Source organism: Cyanistes caeruleus, chromosome 1 (genome assembly GCF_971803275.1).
Source record: "Cyanistes caeruleus chromosome 1, bCyaCae1.hap1.1, whole genome shotgun sequence".
Classification (NCBI taxonomy): Eukaryota; Metazoa; Chordata; class Aves; order Passeriformes; family Paridae; genus Cyanistes; species Cyanistes caeruleus.
In genome coordinates this window covers 38,195,263-38,220,904 of record NC_141701.1, presented here as the reverse complement: position 1 = coordinate 38,220,904, position 25,642 = coordinate 38,195,263, and the positions used below count along the sequence as shown (strand labels likewise).

At 41.3% G+C, this 25,642-nt stretch overlaps 3 long non-coding RNA genes across 3 annotated transcripts; 2 read left to right on the top strand and 1 right to left on the bottom strand.

The window, feature by feature from the left end:
• The first annotated feature begins 1,520 nt into the window (after window positions 1-1,520).
• LOC111924757 (uncharacterized) lies at window positions 1,521-4,520 on the top strand. Its single transcript, XR_002861846.2, has 3 exons — window positions 1,521-1,634; window positions 2,760-2,826; window positions 3,017-4,520. It is a non-coding gene; the product is annotated as an uncharacterized LOC111924757 (long non-coding RNA).
• Window positions 4,521-11,790: 7,270 nt separating this feature from the next.
• Window positions 11,791-19,826, top strand: LOC111924709 (uncharacterized). Its single transcript, XR_002861813.2, has 2 exons — window positions 11,791-11,879; window positions 17,659-19,826. It is a non-coding gene; the product is annotated as an uncharacterized LOC111924709 (long non-coding RNA).
• On the bottom strand, window positions 13,153-24,063 carry LOC147655440 (uncharacterized). The gene is made up of 2 exons (XR_015286464.1): window positions 23,844-24,063; window positions 13,153-16,158 (listed from the first exon to the last, which is right to left on the bottom strand). It is a non-coding gene; the product is annotated as an uncharacterized LOC147655440 (long non-coding RNA).
• Between the last annotated feature and the right edge of the window lie 1,579 nt (window positions 24,064-25,642).

The window sequence follows — 25,642 nt, the reverse complement described above, 5'->3', positions numbered from 1 at the left end:
CTCCTGTTTTCCATTGTTATGAATCTCTCAAGCAAAATTGCTGCCTTCAAGTAAGAGCAGAATAGAAACCAGGGACAAAGGCACAGAAATGTTTAGGCAACAGATTCCATTAAGAAAAAAAAGAGGGAGAGAAAGAGAAAGTACATCTGACTGAATCAAAATTTCTAAATATTTTAATTTTTTCCTACTGCAGAAACTTTCTGACCTCCTCCAGGATAATTTCCCAAACCTGCTGTGAAGGCAGCAAAGTAGAAGATGGATGGAGAGACTGCAGTGCTCTGCCTTTCTCTCCCTGCTGAGCTCTGCCACAAGGCAATGCCAACTCAGCTCTGTCCTCTTCCAGTCCCATTACCCACTTCTTACTCCTACCTTGTCTGTAATTAGATTTCTAAGCTGTCTTGGGAAGGGAAAGAACTAGAAGAAACACACTGAGAAAACCTGCTGACTAACCCTGGGAATTAGTTATATTCAGGTCACTGCAGCTCACACGATGTGGCAGCTGAAATGAAGCAACATCATAGATCCGTAAAATCATTCATGTTGGAAAAGACCTCTAAAATCCTTGAGTCCAAATGTAAACCCAGCGCTGCCAAGTCCACCATTAAACCATGTCCCTAAGTGGCAGAACTAGACATCTTCTAAATGCCTCCAGGGATAGTGACTCATCAAAGGAAGCCCTTTTCCTAAAGCAAAGAAGTCTGAATTAACCAAAGCTTGGTAAAATAAGATTAATAACAGTACCATTTCTAGAATTACAGTGTTGAAAGAAAGATATTTGTTTAAAAGAGTTATTTTTTTTAAGAAATACTGTCCTAGATTAGGGTGTCTGGGTGTTTTACTGTGTCTGGGTTAGGTGGACGAATGGGGATACAATTTAACATCATAATCAACCCAGGACAAATACACTACATTATTATCATAACTGTAATAAAACCAAAAGATTTCAATCATACTTTTGTCTGGGAAGCTAACTGTGAAATAACAAAATCCCCACAACTTTGTTTTTGGTATGTGAAAGAGAATACATCTAAATTAATCCTCACATCTTTTTCACAGCTAGATTGATGAATGACTATATGTTAGAGAACAAAAGTAGGATTTTGTCTAAAAGACAGGAAAGCAGAGAAGCTGAGCTACAGCTCCTTCAAGCATCTTTTACCCTACACCAGTGATTATGAAGAAAGTGGGATGGATTTAAGACACCAAAGCTGAGGACAGATTAGTTCTCCTTCTCCAGAGGTTGTTTGGGAGACCAGACAGCCTTATTCCCAAACCAAATGTGTACCAAGTGGCTATGGACCCTCCATCCATGCCAGCTGAAGCTAGCATATGTTTGAAATTTAACAGGGAGAGGCCAGCCTTGGGCAGGGATACCAAACCTACCAGATTGCTGTAAAATGAGCATAAACCTTTCAGAGGAGAAGTGCCATGGCACAGCTGTAAACCTGCTTGAAAGGCTTTACACAGAAGGCAGCACCCAGCTGTGAAAAGTTTTTGTTCTTCAGAAAGAACATTGCTCTGCCAGCCCAATGAGCTCAGAGAGCCTCTGATCAGCTGGAGCTAACAAGATAAGAGTTGCTAAGAGAGAGCTTAAGTTAGTGAAGCCCTAGTACAGATCTGTGAAAAAATGTGAGGTGGGGTGTTTTTAATCTCTCAATTATATTTTTACATTGGGTTTCTACTAAGGGGAGAGGGGAGTAAGATCTGCAAATTTTCTTCAGCGTGTATAAACCCCAAGAATCTGAGACACCTTGATGATACTCAGTATTAATGCAAATGGCTCTTCCCAAGTCTTTGTTTTCCTTTCTTCAAGTTTTTAATGGGTTTGGCCTCAGGGTCCCTAAACTCTTGAACAAGTCTAGTGTAGAAAATAATAGGTGTTAGTCCAGTTATTCTGAGTCCCAAGAGAGGATTATGCTCACTTGCAGCAATCCTTGCCATCCCTGCGAGCAATGAACTGCACTTAATAGCACAGTATCCAGCTTCAGCATGTGTCCATAGGAACTGTTTCACCAGTAGGTTGTCCTGGGGAGAGACTTTCACCTGACACACCTTCAGTTTGGGTTCAAAGTCTGAGGGTGTGACAGAGATTATTTTGTGGATTTGAAGCCACTTACTGTCTCTGTCCTTTATATCTGAAATGGGGAGAAACATGTTTCACCTGTTAGAAGCTGAGGTTTCAGAGGATGAAAGAACTGCATCATTGCTTAGAAGATTTAGCAGAGTCCCATCTGTATAATGTCCAAGAGATTCTCATTGGGTAGATATTGTGTTGGGGTTTTAAATGGTGGTGGACTATGGTCTCTGCAAGCTCAGAACGGGTCTCACTTGCACTGCAAGGTCTGAGCAGAGCTCTAAGTTCAGAGGGAAATCCTTCCTCTTGCTTTCCTGTCTGCCTACAGATGGCTTAAAGACACTACAGAATATTTTTCCTAAGGAAAAAATGCCTCTGCAGAAAACAAGGTTTTAAAAGGTTGTTTCTTATCAATTGAATTCTGAGTTGAAATTGAATAGTGGCTGCCTTAAACCGGTATATGGCCTGTAAAGTGAAAGCCAGGCAGACAAAATACACACCTTCTTCCATCTTGTATTTATTCTTCTTTTTATGGCCCAGTCAAGACAGGAAACAATAAATGCACTATTACATTATAAATTTACTTTTGAACTACTTTCCTGGGGAAGGTTGGTGTAAACTGAATGTCCCCCTCCTCTCACTAAGGCTCAATCTTGATAAATGACAGCCTCCTCTCTTTCTGCAGACGTCTCCATGACCCATTGCCTGCAGCTCTCTGCTCTGCTGACAGCCTCAGGGAGCAGCATGTCTGGGTGAGTGTGGATGTCTCTCCCCAGCTGTGTCACCTGTGCCCACATCCTTGCGTGGCACTGACTGCTATGGCTCTCTTCCCCACCATATGGGAGGGAAGACAGCATTTTAGGAATGAATTTACAATACCAAGAAAGAGGGAGAATGGCTAAAGCCGGGTCTTCCTCAGAGGTCTGTATTTCTTGTCAGCAGCTGGGTTGCATGGGAAGATGTACATCTCCAGGCTGCTCTCTGCAAACAACTTCTGTGATGAATTTATACCCTCCATGCTTGTTGCTTACCAGAAATTCTTGTAAGAATACACCAGACATGAAGAGAGGCAGAGAAGCAGCCACAGCTGGAACCTGGCCAGCCCAGCTGGCATGGTGGTGTGTGTGTGAAGCCCCTGGAGCCTGTCCAGGGACAGGATGATGGGGGGAGCTGCTGGCAGCACGACCTGCTTTCCTTCTCCCACACATGACAATAGCCAGGTCATGGTAAAAGGGGGAGCCAGACTTGGACCAAAACCAGTGGGCTGTACTCATGAGAACTACTGCTCCACTGAACAGCTGGAGATCACTGATGTTTATCTCTGTGGGAACTGTGGCAGTTTCCACTTTGCCCTCATGTTGCTACACTGTTTGCAAGAAAGAGCAGCCCTTTCTGAAGATAAACCAGATAAAAGAGCAACGGAGCCAGAAAAGCTATACTATAATTCAAAAGGCTTTAACCTGTTTATGTATTACACCACACCTTCCCTGTAAATACGTGTTGTCATAATGGCAGCAGTGGTACTTCTTTTTGTCGATAATCTACTGAGAAGTCCCTCGGTGTGACATGTGCTCAGGTAAATTGTGCTGATTAGCTCTTCAAGAAGGGCTAATGAAAATCACATTAGCACTATTTAACAAAAAGGTAAATAAGGAAATCTTTTGGAAGTGGGTAAATATTTGGCATCAGTCATGTGTTTCTGTGAACAAACCTTTTTAGAGTGACTGCTGATGCCATTGTCTATAAAGAGCCATGCATGCAGGTTAGGAGTGAAAACTGAGGTTGCTAAAATGTGTAACATAAATATTTTGTTTTACAACTGATGAACTTGCAGTAATCACACTTTCATAATTAATAAAAAGGAATTATGTCACTTTCAGGGCTATGAGTATAGAGCAGAAAATTTAGCAGACACCTAGTTTCTAATCTAAAAGCTTCATCAGGTATTTCCATTAGTTTCCATTACCACTGTAACTTGACTAAAAAAAAGAAGTGGTGGGGCTAAGGGATTAAATGATCCAAGTTTTCTGGAATACAGATATACAGCCAATTAATATAACAGTTTGTCCCAGACTGAGACATTTTGTAATCTGCTGGTTTTCACTGGTATCATGATAACAGCAGGGTACACAAGCGTTCCTTTGAAAACGTGAGCCGTTCTCTATCTTTCTAGATAACTGAAGGCTAAGCCTGCAAGGATTTTTAGAATAACTCCATGGAGGAAGTTTCTAGGGAAAGAACTCATTGTACCCAGAGATGGCTCTTGCTATGCCTGTAGGAGTACGTCCTGCAGGCAGCTTCCCAGCAAGAAAGAGTTAGAAATGTGTGGAGACATCAGGTTAGAATGAAGGTCAAGCAACTTTGAAACAGACCTGCATTTTATAAGAAAAGCTTCTACAATATATGTGTCCAGGCATTCCATTAAACAAAATCTGTTGAATATCAATAATAGTACTGGCTGGTGTTTCTTGACTGTACTATAGCCTTCACATCCAGTATTACCTTCTTTTTCCATAAGCAGGGATGGATTTTTACAATTAACTACAGAGTTTGTTGGACCCCATAACAGTAACTTCTTAAGCTGCTCTTTTCCAAGGTCAGAAGAAAATTGCCTTCTCTCCACATACAGTATTGCACTATTGGCATGGAATATCGGTCATGGATAGGTTTTCTTATTTTCCTCACATGAATCCCAGTCATTACCAAATGCAGCAGTCCTGACTGGGAGGCAGAGGGGTGGGATAGGAAACCTGTTTGATCCAGCATGGCAAATACTCTGTTGAAGTTGGGAATCCTCCAAATTCCCTTCATCTGTGTCTCAATGCTATTCCTGCACATTCTCAGATGAAGAAAAACATACCACATCTTCACAAGTTTAGATAGGAAGAATGGGTTTCAATCATGACAGAGCTAAAATTGCCAATATAGATAGTAACTTCAACTGCAATTTAAATGCTGGATTCAAAAAAGAGAATTCAAATAGCATCTTTTTATCTATTACCTTGGGATGCTGTAGGAGGGCAAGAGAAACCATACAGCTGGAGTATGTGTTTTTTCTCTGCACTTAAAAATCCTTTTATTGAAGAGGGAGGAAAAAACTGGAATTTCAGAATCTGTGTATCTGATTAGAGAACTTTTTTCCTGCGTAATCTGGAAAGAAATGAAAAACAATCCATTGCTATGGTAAAGGGTTCCCTCTGTATGTCTGCCAAGGTTGTTGAATGCATAAATCCAGGGAGAGTACAGACTTTGAAAGAAAGCAGCTTAGCTGTTTCTCCACAGCAACTCTCTTAGGACTCAGAAGGGTGAGAAAGTTTTCTTGACATTGCAAAACTCTTAAATAAAACTGAAAATATTTTTCCTATGTTTGGCAGTTTGAGATCTCAACAACATGTAATGAATGGATCTAGTGATACCCAAGAGATTGTTGTGGACAAGTCAGTGTGCCCACGTTTCTTTCCCAAGGTCTCCTTCCTTCAGAGATCCCACTGTGAGGTTTCTGTGTCGCAGTCTTTCAACAACTGGGCTTGTTGTCAGGCTCTTTGAATTCAGGTCAGTCTGTTCTCTGTTTTTTTCCATTTCTTCTTTACAAGGCAGTGCTGTTGAGCAATTCAGAGCACATGCATGGGTTAAGCCCCTCAAGAGTCCCTCCCTTCAGCCAAGACCCTTCTCCTGAAGTAACCCATATGATTTCAGAAATTTTACTGGAATTGAAGAACATAAGGGTGTCAAAACATAAATGCTCAGTGAAAAAGAAAGTTCTGTTTCAATGTAGCCAGGTTGTCTCCTGTGTGCAACTGCCTAAGTGCCTCTTGGTATATCTGGCTACCTGCTACAGACTCCTGAATCCCAGGTAAACATTTGGAGATGAGAGATGTGGTGTCACAGCATGGGCTTCTAGCACTGTGGTGGGAAGCCTGAGTGTTTCAGCTCCATATCCTGTGAAGTGCAGAAGTCCTGGCTTTGCTCCATTGGTGGGCCTGTCAGGCTTTCTAAATTGTTTGTTCTTGGAGAAGCTGGCAAATATCCAGTGGAAGGTTAACAGGAGAGTGTAAGTCCTGCAGGATGAATCCTGTAATGAAAAGTTGGGCTTTGTTGCCCTGAAAACTCAGTTTTCTGAGCTTGCTAACATAGTTTTCTAAAGACTTTCCCAGGACAGTAACTGTAAATATAGATATGTGTACATTCTTTCTGTTACACGTCTTGTGATGGACATCTCTCATGGCCAGTGCGGTTGGGAAAGTGTTATCCTGACCATCCAATCCCTGGCCATGGTCAGAAACCTATAAATTCTGAGAGAAGGAATAAAGTCCTCTCTTCCTTTCACCACACCTTGAGCTGTGTTTGTGTGATCTATTTCATCTCCAGCAGCAGCAGGGTTCTTTAGTGTGGTGAAGATGAGGCCGGTGGGGAATCCAATAGGAGCCTACAGCTTTTTGGAATCACAGAATCATGCAATGGTTTGGGTTGCAAGGGACCAACCACCCTGCCACAGGCAGGGACAGCTTCCACTAGTCCAGGTTGCTCAAAGCCCCATCCAATCTGGCCTTGAACACTTCCAGGGACAGGGCATCTACAGGTGCTCTGGGCAACCTGTTGCACCTCCTCACCATCCTCACAGTAAAGAATTTCTTAACATCTAATCTAAACCTACTCTCAGTTTGAAGCCATTCCCCCTTGTCCTGTCACTACATGCTCTTGTAAATAGTCCTTCTCCATCTTTCTTGTAACTTCCATTCAGGTACTGGAAGGCTGTAATGAAGTCATCTTGAAGCCTTTTCCAAGCTGAGCAATTCCGGTTGTCTTAGCCCTCCCTCACTGGAGAGGTGCTCCATCCTTCTAATTATCTTGGTGGCCCTCCTCTGGACTTTCTCCAACAAGTCCATGTCTTTCTTCTGTTGTGGGCCCCAGATCTGGATGCAGGGTTCCAGTTGGGGTCTCACCAGAGTGGAGGGGCAGAACCCCCTCCCTGTCCCTGCTGGCCACTTTGGCTTTCTGGGCTGAGTGCACATTGCTGGGTCATTTCCAGTCTCTCATCTACCAGCACCCCCACGTCCTTCTTGCAGAGCTGCTCTGGATCTGTTCATCCCCCAGCCTGTGTTGAGGAAGGGGTTTGCCCTGACCCAGGTGCAGCACCAGAACTTGGGCTTGTTAAACCTCATGAGGGTTCACTTGAACTGGTGCACACTTGGGCAGTGTCAACTGCACCGCTTAGCTTGGTGTCATCTGCAAACTTGCTGAGGGTGCACTTAATCCCTCCATCTATGTCATTAATGAAACTAATAAATAGCTCAGGTTATTTAATATAACCAGTGGTGCAAAGGTTATACAAATCCTCTGTAGCAGCAGACCATATGACAAAGGGCAATAGCCACAAGCTCTGTGTTCAGTGGTTCAGGACGGGCATTAGACAAGACTCTTTACTGAGGTGACAGTACAGCACCAAAGCATGGTATCCACTGACATTGTAGAATCTCCTTCCTTCGAGCTTTTCAATATTTGAAAGTATTAGACAAAGCCATGGATTCATGAAGTGTTGGTGATAAACATACCTTTAGCAAGAGTTTGAACTAGAGAGCTCCATACGGTGCCTTCTGACCTACACTTCCATGAATCTGTGGTGATTTGAAAGCTTCTAGGAGTCCTGCTCTTCAGATAAGCAAGATCACAGGAACAGCTTATTTATCTTTCAGAAACAGATAAACAATACCAAATTTTCCTTCCAGAACAGCTGTAGTTTTCCCCCTCTTGTTCCTCAGGTTGCACATTTGCTGAATTTCCTGCCTGTGAGAACTTCAGAGAGGTTTCCACTTTGTTTTGTGTTGAGATGGCAAGCATTTTACATCTGCAGGTTTCCATGGGACTGCATCAAGAAAGTTTTCACCCTGAGTAAATCACTATCATAGCCAGGCTGGCAGATGCAGATAGAGAGCTGAGATCACCAGCACAAACATGCCCCAATATTCATTGAACTGTTTCAGCAGCTGGGCCAGCATTTCCAGGCATCTCCCCTTCCAAATACCCCAGGTGGGATTGTTCTTAACTTCTGTGTATCAAGCTCCATCCTAGAGGGAAGTTGGAGTCTTGATCTCTGTCTGCCCTTCTGGTGCTGCAGCAGCACACAGACTTATCCCCCAGAATCAGACCTGCCATTAAGAGCATTTGCAATAATCTCTGCAAAGTTGCCAGAAAACCTTGCTGCTGCCTACATTTTACTTCAAACAAATCTAAAGGTTTGTCTGTGATTTTTTTTTTTAACCACTTGGCAGCAATAGCACCACAATCTGAGCCTGTAAAAAAGCTCCACTGAGCACATCAGCTGAGTCACTGCTTTTTACCACAAACCCCTCACAGCAGAACCTGGAGAAATCAATAACACCAGGCAGCTTAGTAAAAGTGCTGAGGTTGTGCAAGGTTCTTATATATAAACACACCAAGTGTTCACAGCAGGAAAAGCACCTCATTAACACTGGAAAAAAGCCTTTAATTCACCACACACACTGAGGTGCAACCTCTGTGATGGGAGAAGGTGATGGCTGAAGAAATACAGGAAGGAAGTGGAATCAATGACACTACCAGAGGGGGGAAAGATCAGTTTTATCACTGAGCCTTGAAATGCTGTTTATTGCATTCTCTGTTCATCTCTATTCTGAGCACACAGCCTGCATAAATACATGGAGCCTGAACAGAGGCAAAAGACGAGCTTTTCTTAAACTGTAATGCTTAGCTGTCTGAGGGCAGGAGCACCACAGGGGAGCTGAATGCCCTCTCCCTTAGCAAGTCACCCTGTAAATCCTCCTATTTCTGGGACACTGTGTTCCCATTATCCTCTGTGGAAGGGATAACAAGATGCCAAATCCCACAAGAGTAGGGGAGACCGTGCTGCTCTCACCATCTATTCAGAGAGAACTCTCAGCCTGCAGCATTGCCAGTGGCAAGTGTCAAGACTCGGGGTAACAGCCTGTTCCAGTCTTCTCAAACACACACATCCACATGTACTTGTACACCCCAGTTTGCATTCTGCATTCTACAAATCTCTTCTAAGAAACTTGCCTGTAAGTATTGGCCAGGCACGCTCCTGTCATAACTCTGTGAAACTCTGCATTTTGCAAAAAGTGATTTTTGTCTTGCCTGCACTAAAATTTGGAAGACCTGCTGGACATTTTACCAGAGTAAACATATTGAAGAATAACACTCACTATCCACTGCACATTTCTTCACTCTAGAGACAAACTGATATGAAAATGGCCAAGTGTTTTTTTCTATAGAGAATTTTTTTCCATCTTGCATCAACATAGCATTTGATTTCACTTTTTCCCTCTTCTCTGTTTTAATTTTAATCTGTGAAAAGGTAGAGACTCCATCCAGAAGAGTAAGAGTTTCCACTGCCAGTAAGCAGATTTCTTTGTTTGAAATCGTATCCCAGCACACATCATCTCTTATCTGCTAATATCTTGTGATTATAATCACAAGGGTCTTCTAAGTATTACAATATCTCCTTTATTCAGTTATGAAACTGGTCCATGGGAACTTGAGCGCATTCCACAGGGCATTTGAGCTCTGTGACCTTTCAAAGTCTGTGATTGCTGCAGCAGCAGCAGTGACCTCCCCCTTGAAAACTTTCAGGGCCAAAGAAAGAAATTACAGCTGTGCAGGAAAACCAGGTATGCCCATTTTAAAAAGTGTAACCAGACATAGCTGTCCCTGGGGTGAGCTAAGGCATTGTCTCCTTCAAAGAGGCCACTGGAACAGTATCACAGCACCCCAGGGGCCACTGCTCTGTCTTTCCTCACTTTTCACATCTCACTTTAGCTGCTAAGATCTGAGGAATATGAGCAGGGCACTGTATGCATACACAGGCCATGATAGTATTGTTTTTGCTAGGGTTGAGCTGACCTTTGTGTTTGACATTTTTGGTTTGAAAGAAAACAATGGTATTTGCCTTATGTGACATGTAGACTTTCTAAAGCCATTCAGCTTCCCTTCTCTCTGGTGATATTGGATCCATGATCTGCAAAATTCAATACTTCTCAGCTGTTGAGAATGAACCTGTAAATGGCAAGGTAAAGCCTGATGGAATAATAATAGTGTAAAGCAGAGACATCCACAAGCCTTCTCTGGATCTGAATTACTTTCCTTAATAGCAAACACTGATAACTTTATTTGCTCTTTGATAATTTCAAGGATAAGTCAAAGAGCTGAGGAAAGACCAAGATGTATACAGCAAGACAGGAAGAGTACACACATCCCACCTTATAAATAAATCTTCCTTTAAAAAAAAGGTTTATTTTAACATCTTTCTTTAGTGCAGCTAACATAACGCATAAATCCAAAACACACCTGGAGTTTTTTATCACATTCTCTTGTGTTCAAACTCTATCTACAAAGAAACAGGTAAAAAACACCTCCTCTTGTAGAAAAAACAGTTGTACCCAAAAAAATCTCTTGCCTCTCACCTCCAGTGTCCCCCAGCATGATGGAGACACCAAACCCGACACCTCCAGTTTCATGGCCCGTGACTCCAAATTCTTTCCAAAGTAAGCAACCTTTTTAAAATTTTAAACTGCTTCCTACAACTAAGGGAGCCACTTCTTGACACAAGCTGGGGAGATTCCACTGCTCCTCTGCATAACTCAGTGCTGCACAGAGGTAGTGGCTATGAGAGGATGCACTTTGTCCAATTTCTTTGTACCTTTGTACTTTGTTTTTCATGCTTCCAAGCTAGATTGGACAAAGATTTAGAGTCCACTCCAAGAGAACCCAATCTGGTGAGGCTCACAAGTAGCCAGATCAACCAACTGAGCCCTTCAAGAAACTCTGAAAAACTGCTTAGCACAAAGTGAACAAAGCAGTGAAGGTATGACTCAAGATAACACTTTAGGGACTTATTACTGGGCCAAAAGAGGACATCTGGGATGTAATCTAGTGATTTATCCTACTTAGGGATAAACAGACAGCAGGATGAGATTCCTCCATCATTAGTTATGTTAAATATGAGGTTGTGATGCCTGATGTCTCCAGAGCATTAGCACTACAGGGTAAAGAATCTTCAGCAATTCACTTCAGAAAGTCAGCTGTCCTGGGGTAATAATTTTTTACTGTGTATGTTCTTGCACTCTTCTGCAGAAAGAAGAGTGAGGCTCTTATTCTTTTTTATAGTTTTCCCCACTTTTTCTTCATTTTTGCTTTAAAAGCACTCTCATATTTTTCTTCCCATGCCCCATACATATATTGTCTCCTTTATTGTACTGCAAGAAAAGCAAACTTGCAGTTCATGGGAGGACTGTTCTTTTGGTTTTTTAATGGCAAACATTTCAATAAGTAGGCGAGGCAAGTGATGGTCTGTAGGCCCTCAAAGCTACTCACAGGTAGCAAGCAGTGTTAAGCTCCTGCTGATCTGCATTTGTGCTGACTGACTGAGCAAAGTTTCTTCTCTATTATTGTATATTTGCCTTTGGAAAACCATCTCCAACAGGGTTCTGCACTCTCCCTCTGAGCCTCTGTGCACTGCCAGTGCATGGTGTGCTCCTGTTAGAGACTCAGGGCCATTTGTTACCATCACAGAGTCACCACAGGGCTGCGGTGAGCCTCTAGACACATGCTGGAAGTCACTCTGCAGGCAGCACCCAGACTGGCTGCAGACCAAAGAGCTACAAGTGGCTAAAATACAGCACACACCACAGGGTAACAGTAAAACTATTGTGACTATCTCACAGGCACCAATTCTGACCTCATCAGCAATCCTGCAAGAGGGAGTGAGGCTTCTGAGAACACACTCATCTCTATCTCCCTACTGCCAGTGTTGGTATGTGTCCAGAAAATCACATAAGTCTGAGCACACATGCTTGCAGAACATCTTAGGCCTTGGGGTGATGGTTTGAGCTGGATTTTTGAGCGAGGACCAGACTACAGTATTTGTCTAGACAATGTCTAGGGGTTAAAAGCTACTGACTGAACTGTGGAGAACTCCCTGAAGGGAGGGATTGATGGTCTCACAGCACTGGTTGAGGATGAAAGGAGGGCAAATATGCTGTTTGGACAGTTATCCTTGCTAGTTGTCTTTTCAAAGAAGGCTTTGAGCTATCAAGCCACACAACTCTTTGACGTATTCATGGAATACTGTGTATGGAAATTTTGCCTACAGTGAATCTATTCTTTTGGTGGGGAGGTGCTCCATCTGTCTTGCCTTTCCTTCCAAGTCAGGGTGAGTCCTTGGAAAGCTGGAGGTTCTATCAGTGGAAGAGGAGATGGCTCTGTCCATACAGTCAGCACTGCTCTGAACCTGCCCAAACCTCTCCATCTTTCCATGTATGTCCTGACACTGGCAGACTAAACCATTTTCCATTGACTGAGTAATACTTCTCACAAAACTGTGATCTCAGCTGGTATTGAATTAATTTGATTCAGAAACTTGGTAGGAAATTTCTCAGTGCAGTTACCACACTCTAAACTGTTCTGTACTTAGTGACAATGGATAATCACTGAGTTGTTTAGGAATTGTACTTTATTCTGTATTCATATCTTGTATTAGTATTTTGTTTATATGTGTTTATGTATATATCCTAAATACATGAAAATAGATGGTGGATGCTAGTATCCCTAAATTGCATCTGTACAATTAGTACAAGATTGTGACCACTGCACCCATGCAAATTTTCTCTACCAACACTGGAGCACCACTTGTAAGTAAAACTGTAAAGGATGGAGTCATCAGTACAGGACTTAACTGAGGTTGGGTAAAAAGAATTTAAATTAAAAAAAAAAAGAAAGAAAAAAAAAGAGCTCTTTCTTTATTTCTCAGTGAAATAAATGTTCATTTCAGATCCAATGAAATATTCTATTAAAAAGATTTAATTGTGGAGGGACAATGTAAACAGGTTTTTTTAGTAAATGAAATGTTCAGCAAACCAATCATCACCTTTCCAATAGTCACTTAAAAAGAGTACACAGCAATGGTGATAGGAGGACCTAAATTAAATGTGCTTGTAACTTGGATAGTATTTCTTCAGGTCAGTATCTCACTAGGGAAGAAAACAACCAAACAATTATAGTATAAAATGAAACTGACAGAATAGAGATTTTCAGTTTCACCGGCATTTATTTTCCCAGAAAATGGCTTTAAAATAGAAAAATTCTAGAAAGTAAAAATGTATTCATTATGAAATGATTTTGCATTAACTTGATAAACAATAAAATAATGGTAGGAAGACTTTTCTGCCCTTGGAGAGATGCACTCTTTATTGAGTTAAAATTATAATAAACCATTGAGAGCCTACTGAGCTAGGTAATAAATGTAGCACAGCAATTTAAGAGTTCATTTCTGTAGCTCCATAATAGTTTCCAGAGGTTTTTTTATCTTAGTAGGGTTTTTATGGCTGTGCAATTGTAGTAATTGAAAGTAGATTAAAAAAATTATTCTCCTCCAGACCTTTCCAGGAGAAAAAAAGAGATGGAATCTGTATGATGTTTCATCTGGGAAAATATGGAAATATAATTTTCATATAACGTAATGGTTAGTATGCCTGTACCTGCAATCTCATTATTATAGGGAATATGTATAAAATTTAAATTAAATTGGACATGCTCTCCTGGTTTGTATACCCATTCCCACCAGCAGTGCAGAGAAAAGTTTCATCTGGCACCCAGGAGCAGAGAGATGGATGGATGGATCTTCACCAGCACAGCTTCACCACTGTGATGAAGTGTTAATGCTCCCTTGAGCAGCACCTGCCCCACTCCAGTGACAGGAGAAGCTGCGCTGGTGCCAACACCATGGCAAGGTCTGGCCTAGACTTTGCAATGGGAACATGAAAGAGAAACACATGGGGCTAGGAGCTCGTGTGCTAAATGGTGCAGATGATTTTCATGCTGAATACAGGAGAAGAAATAATAATCATGTGGGGGGCTAAAGAGTGTGAATAAAAACTTTTGCAATGGAAGGTGGTATCAGGAGGCTGGAGGGAGGCAGAGCAGCTCTGGGAAGCTCATGTGCAACAGAGGTGTGTTTTGAGGTCTTACCAGATTTGGATGGGAGAAAGGTGGTAACACCATAAGCAGAAGGTGCACCCCTCTTGTTCCCAGTTTTAACCAAAGACACTGGACTTTGAAAAGAATGGGAGTTTGGAGCCTGAAATTGTAAATCTGTCAAGATGAGAAGAAAAGTGAATTTTGGCAGACGAATAGAGATACCATCTCAAGCAAGATATGTATCAAGTGAGAGAAGGCAGACTTACCATCCTCACAGACACAAGAGGTCAGATTTATGTGGAAGAACTGGAACATGAGGCTTAGATAGCACAAAAGCTTGAGAAAAAATAAACATCTGTCTGGACATAGGTAGCCACACAAGTCAGAAAGGCTGAATGGGAGAGAGCTTGTACTGCTGCGATATTACACACCTGTGTGGGAGAGCAGCACATGAGCCAGAAAGGCAATGATGCTGCAGGTGAAAGATGAGCAGAAGAATGGGATTGGAAGGTGGGAAATGCCACATTTCTTATGTGAGAATTTGATTAGCTTTTCCAAGGCCTTCTGCTTTTCAGCTATGCTGGAGAAGGAATTATAAGCTGCCATGTCTTAGAAATGCATAGTAGCATTAATGAAAAATGATCTCTAGTGTGCTGTGTCCTCCTATGAACATACAGGAGTCTCATACCAAGCCCAGCATCTCGGCAATCTTTGAAAACAACACAAAGAAAATACTTTAAACTCAATGAGTTTGTAATGGTCTCCAAGGATTTTCCAAATTTCATTCATGTTCTGTAAATAAAAATCCTGTTATCTGAGCCACAGTGACCTCTGATATCAAGGAGACAGGGATATTGACCCACTCAGAGGAAGAATTCTCTGATGCTACATATGGATGAAGGGACTCTGGCCGTATCAGCATTGTGAGCGGGATAATGGATGCTCGTGGCACAACAGAGCAGGGGTCACTCTCCGGGAGCAGGATGGAGATGGAGTTGCCATCTGCACATTCCTGATTCTCTTCATGATAATCAGCCCATTTTTCAAAACATACTTTGCATGTAAACGCAAGTGCTTAGCATTTATATTAGTAACATATGTGTCATTGTTCGAGCTGCAAGCTCATTAGCACCTCGATGTGACATGGCACCTGAACAGAATGAAGCTTGCAGAGATTAAAAGGTATAGGGAAATGGCTGAGGGCGAAGTAGACAGTGGCAAACAATAATATCTAAAAGCAGGGAGAGTCATACTTTTAATTTACCATGCATTTTGATCGATGGCTCTAACAACCTCCATTTAAAAGCACACAAAGAACAGTCATGTCCTAAAGGCGATGGCTGTGAGCACACACAGAAAGAGTCTGGACTACATTCGGATCAAAAAACTCAAACCAAGGAAAGAGAAGGAGAGGACTGTTGAATCCCTGAAGCAGCATTGACATTTACATGTGACAAGAAGGTGGGAGAGGTACTATAAAAAAATGCAACTACTACTGTAGAAGATGATTATTAAAATATCTTAGGGCACAGATTGCAGCTACAGTAGTAGCACTTGTGACTGAAAATCATGAAGGATCAGTATGGATGTTGCTAACAGACTAAGACTAATATAAGGTAAACTGCATGGACAACATCCCTCACACTTAATTGCAATACAAATTCTGGCTTTGTGGAGAAACTTCATCTGTTAAATAGAGAATGATTTATTGAAATGACTGTCTCTCTCTGTGAGGGTCCTCAGAGGGGAGCTGAGGATGATTTAAGTACTTAGATGTATGCACAAGCCACCAAGAAAGGAAAAAACAGTGCCAGGACTGATGCTGGTTTTTTGGAGCAGAAGGCTGCTTTTGTGCTAAGAGCCTGGCTGGATTTTGTCTGCTCTGTTTAAGAAAAGCACAATAGAGAGGCTTTTAATTAGATATGAAAAGGTGAAAAAGGACTTCTACTCAAATAAATATGACACAACCCGATGTGAGGCAGAGCTGTGAGGTAGATCTCCTTACACCTTCTTCTGCTGAGCACATGAAAACAGTTTTAGTCTCCGCAGATCCATTTTGCTAAAAGACAGGCTACTTTAGTCACTGTTGCAGCCAAGGAAGCCTTAATCAGCTGCATCTGAAAGAGATTAGAAAATAACATCTTGTAAATAAATATTCTCCTCCCCACATCCAAACCTCTATACTTCACAGTAAATCCTTTCTTTCGTTCTTGCTCACAGATAGGAAACTTCTACTGACTTCCTAATTGCAAGAAACCTTACACAGCTGGGGAAACCTCTTTCTTTCTATCACCTTTGAGGTCTGACTGCATTTCTGTGCTTCCTGCCCTGTTCAGAAGCCTCCAGCCCCTCTGCATGGCAGTCTCCCTGATGCAGCATCTGTCCTTGAGTAGCCCAGTCCTGGATCCACAAACATTCCCTGCTGCTGCCTTCTCTCCCTCCCTGCCATGGCTCTGACTGTCTCAAGTGCAGCAGCCCAGGCTAATCTTGTAGCAAAATAGATACATACAGCATAAATGGGGAGCACACAAGTAAAACCCATCATACCCTTGCCATGTTTCAGTTTATATGAGAAGTTTAACCAACACAGAAACTCAATTATCAGAAGGGTTATCAAGATGAGCCCTTTCCTGATTCATCATAAAGGACAACTATATATGGAATATAATATATAACATAAACCAGGGAGTCCTCTGGATGCTTCAATCTGTGACCAAAATTAATTGAAGAACAAGTAAAATTCTATACCAAACACATGTGCCTGTGGCAATGGGGCTGAACCAGAGAAACAGCGCTGCAAGAGAGTAGTAATAGGAGTGTGGTGCTTGTCTTGTGAAGACACTAATTCTGTCATTACTAATAAATGAGAGTACTGCAACGTGGAATAATAAAGAGTGAACATAAACATGAAAAAACAACAGTGAGAGCAGATGGCAATCAACACACAAGGGGGGAATTAACACAAAATCAGTTTGGATGCTGAGCTGTGGCTACAACTGAGCTGGTTTCTGAGCTCCACTAAACCTGACCTGATTGCTGCCTGGTACCTAAAGTACCTAAACACAACATCAAAGCCAGCTTGGCGTTGGCCTATTCCTCCTCCTCCAGGCAAACACAGCGTTCACTACTTCAGGCACACACGCCTATGTACATAAACACACACACAGAAGAAAGTTGTTTTGATTAAGTCACCTCCTTTCATTTTCCCACATATCCTTCTTCTGCAGAACTGTAGCATTCCAACCAGCCTGTAATTCCAGCTTAGTGGCAATCACCACAGATATGTGTTGACATTTCTCTGCCTTTTGTGTGCAGACAGGTTGCTTTGCAGTTGCATAGATAACTACATCACCTCAAGCTGCCTTTGGAAAAGTTGGAACCTGTGAAGTCTGACTTAGTTTGATATTGTTATAATCTTGGCTGTACAGTCAGTGTATTATAATACCACTGGATCTAGATGCAATATGGAAATGAAAATGCACCATAATAATCGAGCCGTCTTATATCCCACTATGGCTTATTTATTTTTCCCTTTACTCATGAAATCTTTGCGTTTTATACTTAGCTTCCTTTTCCATAACCTTTAATCAAATTTTGTTTTATTTTTCTTTTTGTAGGTCTCATATGGATGTCACTTAAACTGAAACTAATTAAGAAACATCTGCAGACAACAAAACAGTGTCAAGTGTGAACAACAAAATTTCTTCTAAGAGAAGAGTAGAGCACACTCTCAACAATTCTGGGAAAGCTCTGTCCAAACAAATGCCATGTTTATGTCCTCACTGGAGTTCCAGTGTGTTTCAACCTGTCTCTCAAGAGCGCTGCAAACCAAGACAGTTTGACCCAGACATTGCAATCAGCAATACTAATTAAATTTCAAACACCATCATCAGCTAGTCTGGTTTAGGTATAGTGCTCTTATAAGAGATAGGAACATAAAACAATGATTGCTTGCTTATGAAAAAGATATTTTACTTTAAACTGATATTTTTTTTTCTTTTTATAATTCTCAAGAACTCACTAGAGAGTCTTGTAAAGGTTATACTGAGGCATTTTGCCTATCTCTAACCCAATTTCATTTCTTTTATGCTTCATCTGAAGTCACTGGGATTGTCATGTTTCTTTATGGGATAATTATAACATCCCTGTAAGGTTTTATTACCTTAACACACTGGTATATATTCTCAACCCTAACTCTAGTTTAATATGTATTTTTAAATAATTAATATGTAGCCTAGACAAGCATGTGGTGCAGCAGAGAAATTAGAAGTCAGGAGTGTCTCTGAGGGAAAGATGCACCCTGTCCACATTACTATCCTTCCCATAAGAATGGTTAAGAGGGTTTAGACTCAAAAAAATTTGGACCATAACATTTCTGGTTCCTTCCTGCTGGTAAAACAAACTTTTACACGGTGTTGTCAACCTGAAGAAGCAAAAAAAATATGAGATGAGGCTTCCACATCAGGATCACACGGTTGAAAAACAATGTGGGGAAAAGGGCCAGTGGATTTTGTGTTTGCAATTGTGAGGATAAGAAAATGGGTTTTGCCTTTTTTTCTTTATGCAGGATGATTTTCCCACAGATCTAAGGGAAAAAAATAAAAATCATTTGGTAAGGGCTTCAAGGATAACACTGATGGGTGTCTGAAAACACCATGAGAGCATCCAGCCCAGCCCTGAAACAGCCAGCTCTGCACTGCTGATGTTCCAGGCATCACAGCCAAGGAGACAGCACAGATGAATTGCCAAATGTCTCAGTGCAGTCTGAAGTGGTGCATTTTGCAATAGACCCTCCAAAAGCCATGCTGTTACCCACTATTACTTCATGTAGTTGGATGCACGCTGGGCTCAGGGCAGATCCAGGAGCTGCAGTGTTGACCTGCCTGGAGGGAACTGACTGACACCATCATCTGTGGCTGATAGAGAACATGGTGTCCATACTTTTTCCTGAGCAGAGATGGGAAGCCTTTACAGTTTGTTTTGCAAAAATAATGTTTCCCTTTTCTTTATCAGAAGGAACAGACACTGGCATGACAGGCTTGTACTCCACAGGCTTATTTTTCCTCAGGTAATGGTACTTGAGCTCCTAGTCCCTCTGGTATGGCCACAAAATAAGTCCTTAATTAAAATAGAAAGCAAAAATAATAGTAGTTATTATTTAATGATAAAGTAAGATGAAAGAAGACAGGTGCCACAGGTGAAGCAAACACCTGACTTGAATATATATTGCCTGGCAGATTTCCCCAGAGGTGGAACAGCTTTTATCACAGCACCAGCTAAGAGGGGTATGATCAATGACAGAAGTGTCTGTCACCTTTCACTAAATTCACCAAGACCTCTAATATTTTTTCAGAGAAAGAAAATTTGGATTGGTTCAGTAAGAACTGATTGAACTGAGTAATTTTCATGTGGGGCATCTGCAGACACCACAAAATCTGCACAATACCTCCAGAAATAAATATAAGCATACTTTATGATCTAAGTAAATGCCAATGAATAAAGTAGTTCATTACATTATTTTTTTTTTCATTTTCCCCCTTTCTCTTTGCCTTGTAGCTATTGGAAATGCCCATCAATACAAACATTCATTTTAATAAAATCTTTTTTCCTTTTCTGTTCTGACACATCTCCTTATGTCTCCTTTCTTACAATCTTGCCATCTCTGCATCCAGTTCTCTAAAGCAGTTTCTAATTTTATCTTGAGCTGTGAAGTTTTTGAAGATTCTCTGTTTGAAAAAGACTGGAATAAAAAATAGGCTGAACTGAATAAATAGTTATTCTAACATTTTGATGTCTCATGGGTTCAGAACGCGGGGGTAGGAGGAGGTTCTGACAAACAGCGAATGCATTAAAGCTCCCTTGCTGTTTCCCTTCTGAAACACAGGGCTTCAGGTCACACAACCTGCTTAACCTAGGTCAGCTCCCTCACAGACGTCTGATGCAGGCCTTGTGATGCACCACTCCAAGAAAGAGAAGAAACAGGGCAGGAGGAGATGAGTAAGAGGGATTGGGTCATAAGCTTCTGCTCCATGCTACTGGAGACACATGAATGGTGGAAATGTCTACAAAGGAATAAGCCATAATTGTAGCAACAAGACATGTCCTGCTTTGCTGTCAAAGAGTTGAAGAACTAGTTTTATTGCTTCTTGCCAGCATATATCTGCCTTTAAATTAAGAACAGTGCTTAAAAATTATTCACAAAAACACTCTGAAATCCTCGGTCAGAAAACACTGCAAAAATAGGGATACTCCTAAAATACTTAAGAATGTGCATTGGATCAGTGGCTAATATTGCTCTTGTCTTCTCAATAATAAATTTAAATAGGTAACATTGGTCAGTTATTTTGCTAAACCTGGTGGTGGGATTGCTATGTGTTTTTTTTAAACTTAGAAGGTGATCACTCAAAAGGTAATTCTTCATTGATTGACACAGAATACTGTGTACAATGCAATGCATTTAACATGGGGAAAAAAACTTGATATGTAGCTTCTGTGCTACCTGGTAGGCATTGTGCTGAAACTCATATACTCCAAAGGATTGTCTCAAATCCTGCAAACCTATCAAACAAAATTACACCACAATTTCCCAAAAAAATCAGATAGAGTTTTAGACTAATTGGGGGATAAGTTATTTCCTTTTATCATATCCAAATAATTTTTTCCCAAAGTTAGTAGTTGTCTTTGCTTGTCTTTGTTTTCCCCAAACACCTTTCATGTTGTTTCTGAGAGCAGTCACAAAGCAATAGAAACATGCCAAACATATTGATTACAGAGTAAAATGGTTACCCTAGCAACTAAAAATCCTAGGAAAGCTCTATAAACTTCCTTCCATTCTCACGTGACTTCTTTTTATATACTTTTTTTCTCAGATGGTTTGAGAAAACATGGATATATAAGTATTTGCTCTGAATATACAGCAATGAAGAAAAGGTGATTCATGCCCAGATTATTTATTCCACCAGGAATAAAACTACCCACATCACTGCCTTAGTAATCCATCACTTGCATAACGGGTAGGCAATTTTTGTATCTTGGGGGGCAGAGTAATCCTCTCCCACTAATTTCTAAATCTATATTCAAATGTGACCTAAGGAAAGAAATCCAAGGATTAGAATTTTCCTTAAGTGTCAAGGCAAGCAAGATGAACAGTGTGAAATAATTAGAAATTATGTGGGGGTCTAAATAATAATTAGAAATAATTAGAAATTATGTGGGGGTCTAAAGTTGGCTCTGCTCTGTACAGAGCGAAGGAAAGGATTGTCCTCTCTCCATGGGTGGTTTTGAATGAAGGACTTGGTGTGACAGTACTGACCTAACCAGAGGAGTAGCAGGGTCCAGAGATGGTGGTAGTTGGCTCATGTGGTTTCTCAGGTTCATTCTAGGCACAGCCTGATGGTGCCAGGATATTTAAAAGCGCAATTGAGAAAACACATTAAGCTTAGTTGGGAGCAAACTTAGCTCATTTCTCTGACCCCTCCTTGGTTAAACCCCAGACACACAGAAGACTCTCTACTTACTGCTCAAGCAGCCCTCATTAACAGGCCCAGCTTCTCAGCCTTTTAATATTTCAGAAGGAATTGCCCTTGCAGGCATTAAGCAGATGCTTGTTGATCCATTCGTTTGTAAGCAGGAACAGTAACTGGACTATGAGGAAAGGGGAAAACATGTAACAATGATTACATTAAGGTTTGGGGGTTTGTTAGAAGAAGGGTGTCTAAGCCAGCAATTCAGAAAACAGGCCACTACTATTCAGGCTTTGATATGCTGATTTTTTCTTCTCTGAACAAATGGTGCTAGGTTGTTTTTAGGTTTTGTTTTTTTTTCCTCTATAATGGCTTTCCAAATAAAAATGCTTTTGAAAAGCTGCAATTACAGAGGTTACAAATAACGTGCAGCAACACAGCTGGCACTGGAACATTTCCAGAACATAATCACCTGTCGTGCCATGATGAGGGCCCATTATATCCAGTGGGGTCCAGCAGATCTGTTGTTAAAAATCTCATCTCTTAATGGAGGAGGTCTGGGACTGTCTGAGCCTTAGCCTGTTTTCCTGTGTCATTTTGTGTTAAGGAGGTGTGTTATTCCTTTGAATGATGGCTTTTTATCTGTCCCAGACTTGTATTGTTAATAGAAGACTGAAGAAAATGTGATTAAGTTACATGGAACCATAAATTAGCTTGCAGTGAAAAGAAATGTCACAATCAAAACCTTCCAGTAAACATAATCCTAAGAACTGAGTATGGTATAAAGTGTGGGGAAATACAGAGAGGTTAATTTTTATGGGTGGAATATTACTTCAATGCAACAAAAGGCAGCTCTCTAACTCCCTTTATTTGAACAGATGTTTGCCTTGTGTTGTCTTTTGTATTCTCAGGGGTTTTTTGTCAGTCTTGAGAAGGAAAACTTTGCTAATGTCCTTTTAATACCCAGTTTCCTTTAATTATTTATTTTTCTGATTGAAAAGTGCAAACCTCTCTAGCAAGACATCAGTATTTGTTTTATATAAAAGAATCACTGTCACTTCTATAAGCAGCTTTCTGCTAAGATATAGAAAGATAACACTGAGCACTAGCATTTTGACATGTACCAGTCACAGGACCTAATGGTAACATTAAATTGACATACTTCTTAGGGAAAGGAGGGAATCCTCAAAGGAAATATGCTTCCACTTTTCCATAACTGTCATCACTTTACTTTGCATGGCACTGATTTGGGGAAGCTGGATGAAAACAGTGTAGTCAGCCTTAAGATTACATCCCAACCTGACTGATTTTGCTGCACAAGTAGGGCAGAGCATGTTCCTGATCACATTCACAATCATCTGCAGCTATAACAGAGCCCAGACTGCTCTTGAGATATCTATCTATCTATCTATCTATCTATCTATCTATCTATCTATCTATCTATCTATCTATCTATCTATCTATCTATCCATCTCTGCCGCAATTCCCAAGGGAGCGTTGTCCAGTTAAAATGGGAAGATGAAGACTGTTCATCAATAAATACCAGAAGTTTGTGAGATTTCTCCCATTTATGCTTGGCAGCAGCCAAACTTATTGTAGTAAACCCTGTGGATTTTTAATCCTGTCAGCTCTGAAGACTGGTGTGGTCTCAAAAGCCAGGTGAGCTTAGCTTCCCTGCAGCACGGGAAGGTCCCCTGATGCCACAGATTTCCCATACCACAGGAAATCGTGCCAGATGTCTCTGCCAAAGGCTGAGCTCCCCGAGCAGCTCTGCCCCGCTTGGCCTCTGCCCCGCTGCGCTGGCTGCCGGCCCTGGGCGAGCGGTGCCAGCCGTGCCAGCAGACAGGGCTCAGCTGCAGGGACAAGCAGCAGCCACTGCGGACAGAGGGTTTGCTGCCAAGGGCCCTCCCCCATGCATTTGGCACAGCATTATTTGTGGAACTACAGCAACTCCCTAAGCCTCTGTATGACTTCCCAAAGCTTGGGCCAGGAAGGATTTGCATGAAGGTACCCATGTATGCATTTAGGATGGGCCTTATGCTTTATCACTTGTTGTCCTGAGAATAAAACTTTCTGATCTTGTTTTCATAGTTTCTAGCCACTTTCCCAAGAAAGTAACTATAAACATAGATGTTGATACATTCCATTAAAGAAATGCCTTTTGATGGACGTTTCTCATGACCTGTGTGGTTGGGAAGGTGGTAACCTACTATCCAATCCCTGGTCGCTGTCGAGAATCTGTAAATACTGGAACCACAGAATAAATCACACTCTTTTTCATCACACATTGAGCTGTGTCTGTGTGAATCACTTCGTGTCCAGCAGCGACAATCACTCACTTCCTTTCCTCTTCTCTCTGTGTGTTACCAAGAGGCCTCTGTGTGACCAGGAGCTGACCCTTTAGGCTCTGTATCCTATGGGGCATTCACAGCAGCAGCTGGGACTGCCATGTGTCCCACGGTGCAGTTCTTCAAAAAGAAGCATCTCCAGGGCACTTGTGGGGAAGAGATGATCCTGCTGTTCAAGTGTGCCTGTGCAGAGGGTGGGCACATGTAGGACTTGTTCTTATTACTCACTCCCTGGAAATTAACAGCACCTCTTATGCGATCATAGATGAGGCATTGAGCACAGCGGTGCTTTATTGGGTGGGAAGGGTGTAACTGCTACCTGGATATCATTAACCCAAAAACCTCCTTCTATGCTTCCATCACTGAGATGCTAGACACAGCCTATTCTTTCATTTTTTGAGTGTTTGTCTTTTAATTTTTTCTGATCTTTCTCTTCCTTTCTCTGTGCCCAGTAATTATCTGCACTTTTGATATGAACAGGACAAGTGTCCTTCATTACTTGATTTGAGGCTCTGAAATGGATACTGGTACTGAAACCCTGGGAAGAAGATAGGCTTGGGAGATGGAGGGGGATTATTGAGGGCCACAATTAATTACAGGTGCCAAAATGAGAGTGTGGAGGGGAGCAAGAGGTGAAAGGAGGGGGAACTCAAAACAGCATAATCAGCAGATGTGTCTTGTTATCAGCAGTGTTATAGCTAGCAGAGTTATTAGAAAAGCCCTAGACTTTCAGAGTTTTATTACTTTATTGCTTCCTAATAAAGTAATATAAAATAAAGTGTTAATTGTTTTCACATGAGAAATTTAAAGGTTAGTGTATTCACTGTTTCCATGATTTTTCCCTCTCTGATTTTAAGAATGTCTGCTCCACGTAGACACATTAATGCACAAACAAGCTAAGCTCTTATCTTATACAGCCAGGAAGAAACACAAAAGCTACAGTCAGCATACAGACTATTTGTAAACTGGGGTTCTAGACTGACACAAGTAATGTCTAGGATAAGTAGAAAGGCTCCTAATATTTTATATTTTCAAGTACCACTTGAGTGGTAAAAATTTTTTACCACTTTCATCAGCTAATCTAACAAAATATGTTGATTCCTCCAAATAAATATTGCCTCAGTAATAAGCATCTGAATTTGCTCCCCATCTCCAAATGTGGCACTTACATTTGTTCTACAACAAACAACATCACTATTTTGCAAATAGTCAGATGGGACAGTAACAGCAATTTTTACCAATAGCTAATGGAAGTAGTAAAGCAGAATTTGGAGTTCTTCTGGGGAAGAAAATTCATGCACACATTGATCATTCCCAGTAGATGTCCCAATCTTGATGCTGTAGGAGAGATACACAGAGAAAAAGCAAGACGCTGTCCCTCTGTTTATATTGTGCCATTATATAGGAGGTGAACAATATTCAAGAAGCCAGAAATCAAGAGCTCTAAACTGAACCAATGTCTCATTAAGTTCAGTCTGGAGTAGCCAAACAGCCAGATGAGCCCTGCAGAAGCTGGTCCTGCATCATTACCTTTGGCACAATGCCCTTTAACAAGGCTGGTAACACAACAGGTTTATGCAGGGCTGGATTTGGCATCTCTCACAGCACAGCGTTGTGCCACAAATAATTGTCTCAAATTCTAGATCAATTGGTCCTCCTAGTGATTCTGACATATCCCAGAAAGCCCTCCTTCTCTTCATGCTTTTGTAGGATAGAAAAGATATATGCATGTTGCATATACACATCTGCAGTGTTAGACACGTACATGTAAATCCCTGCCTTACTAATCT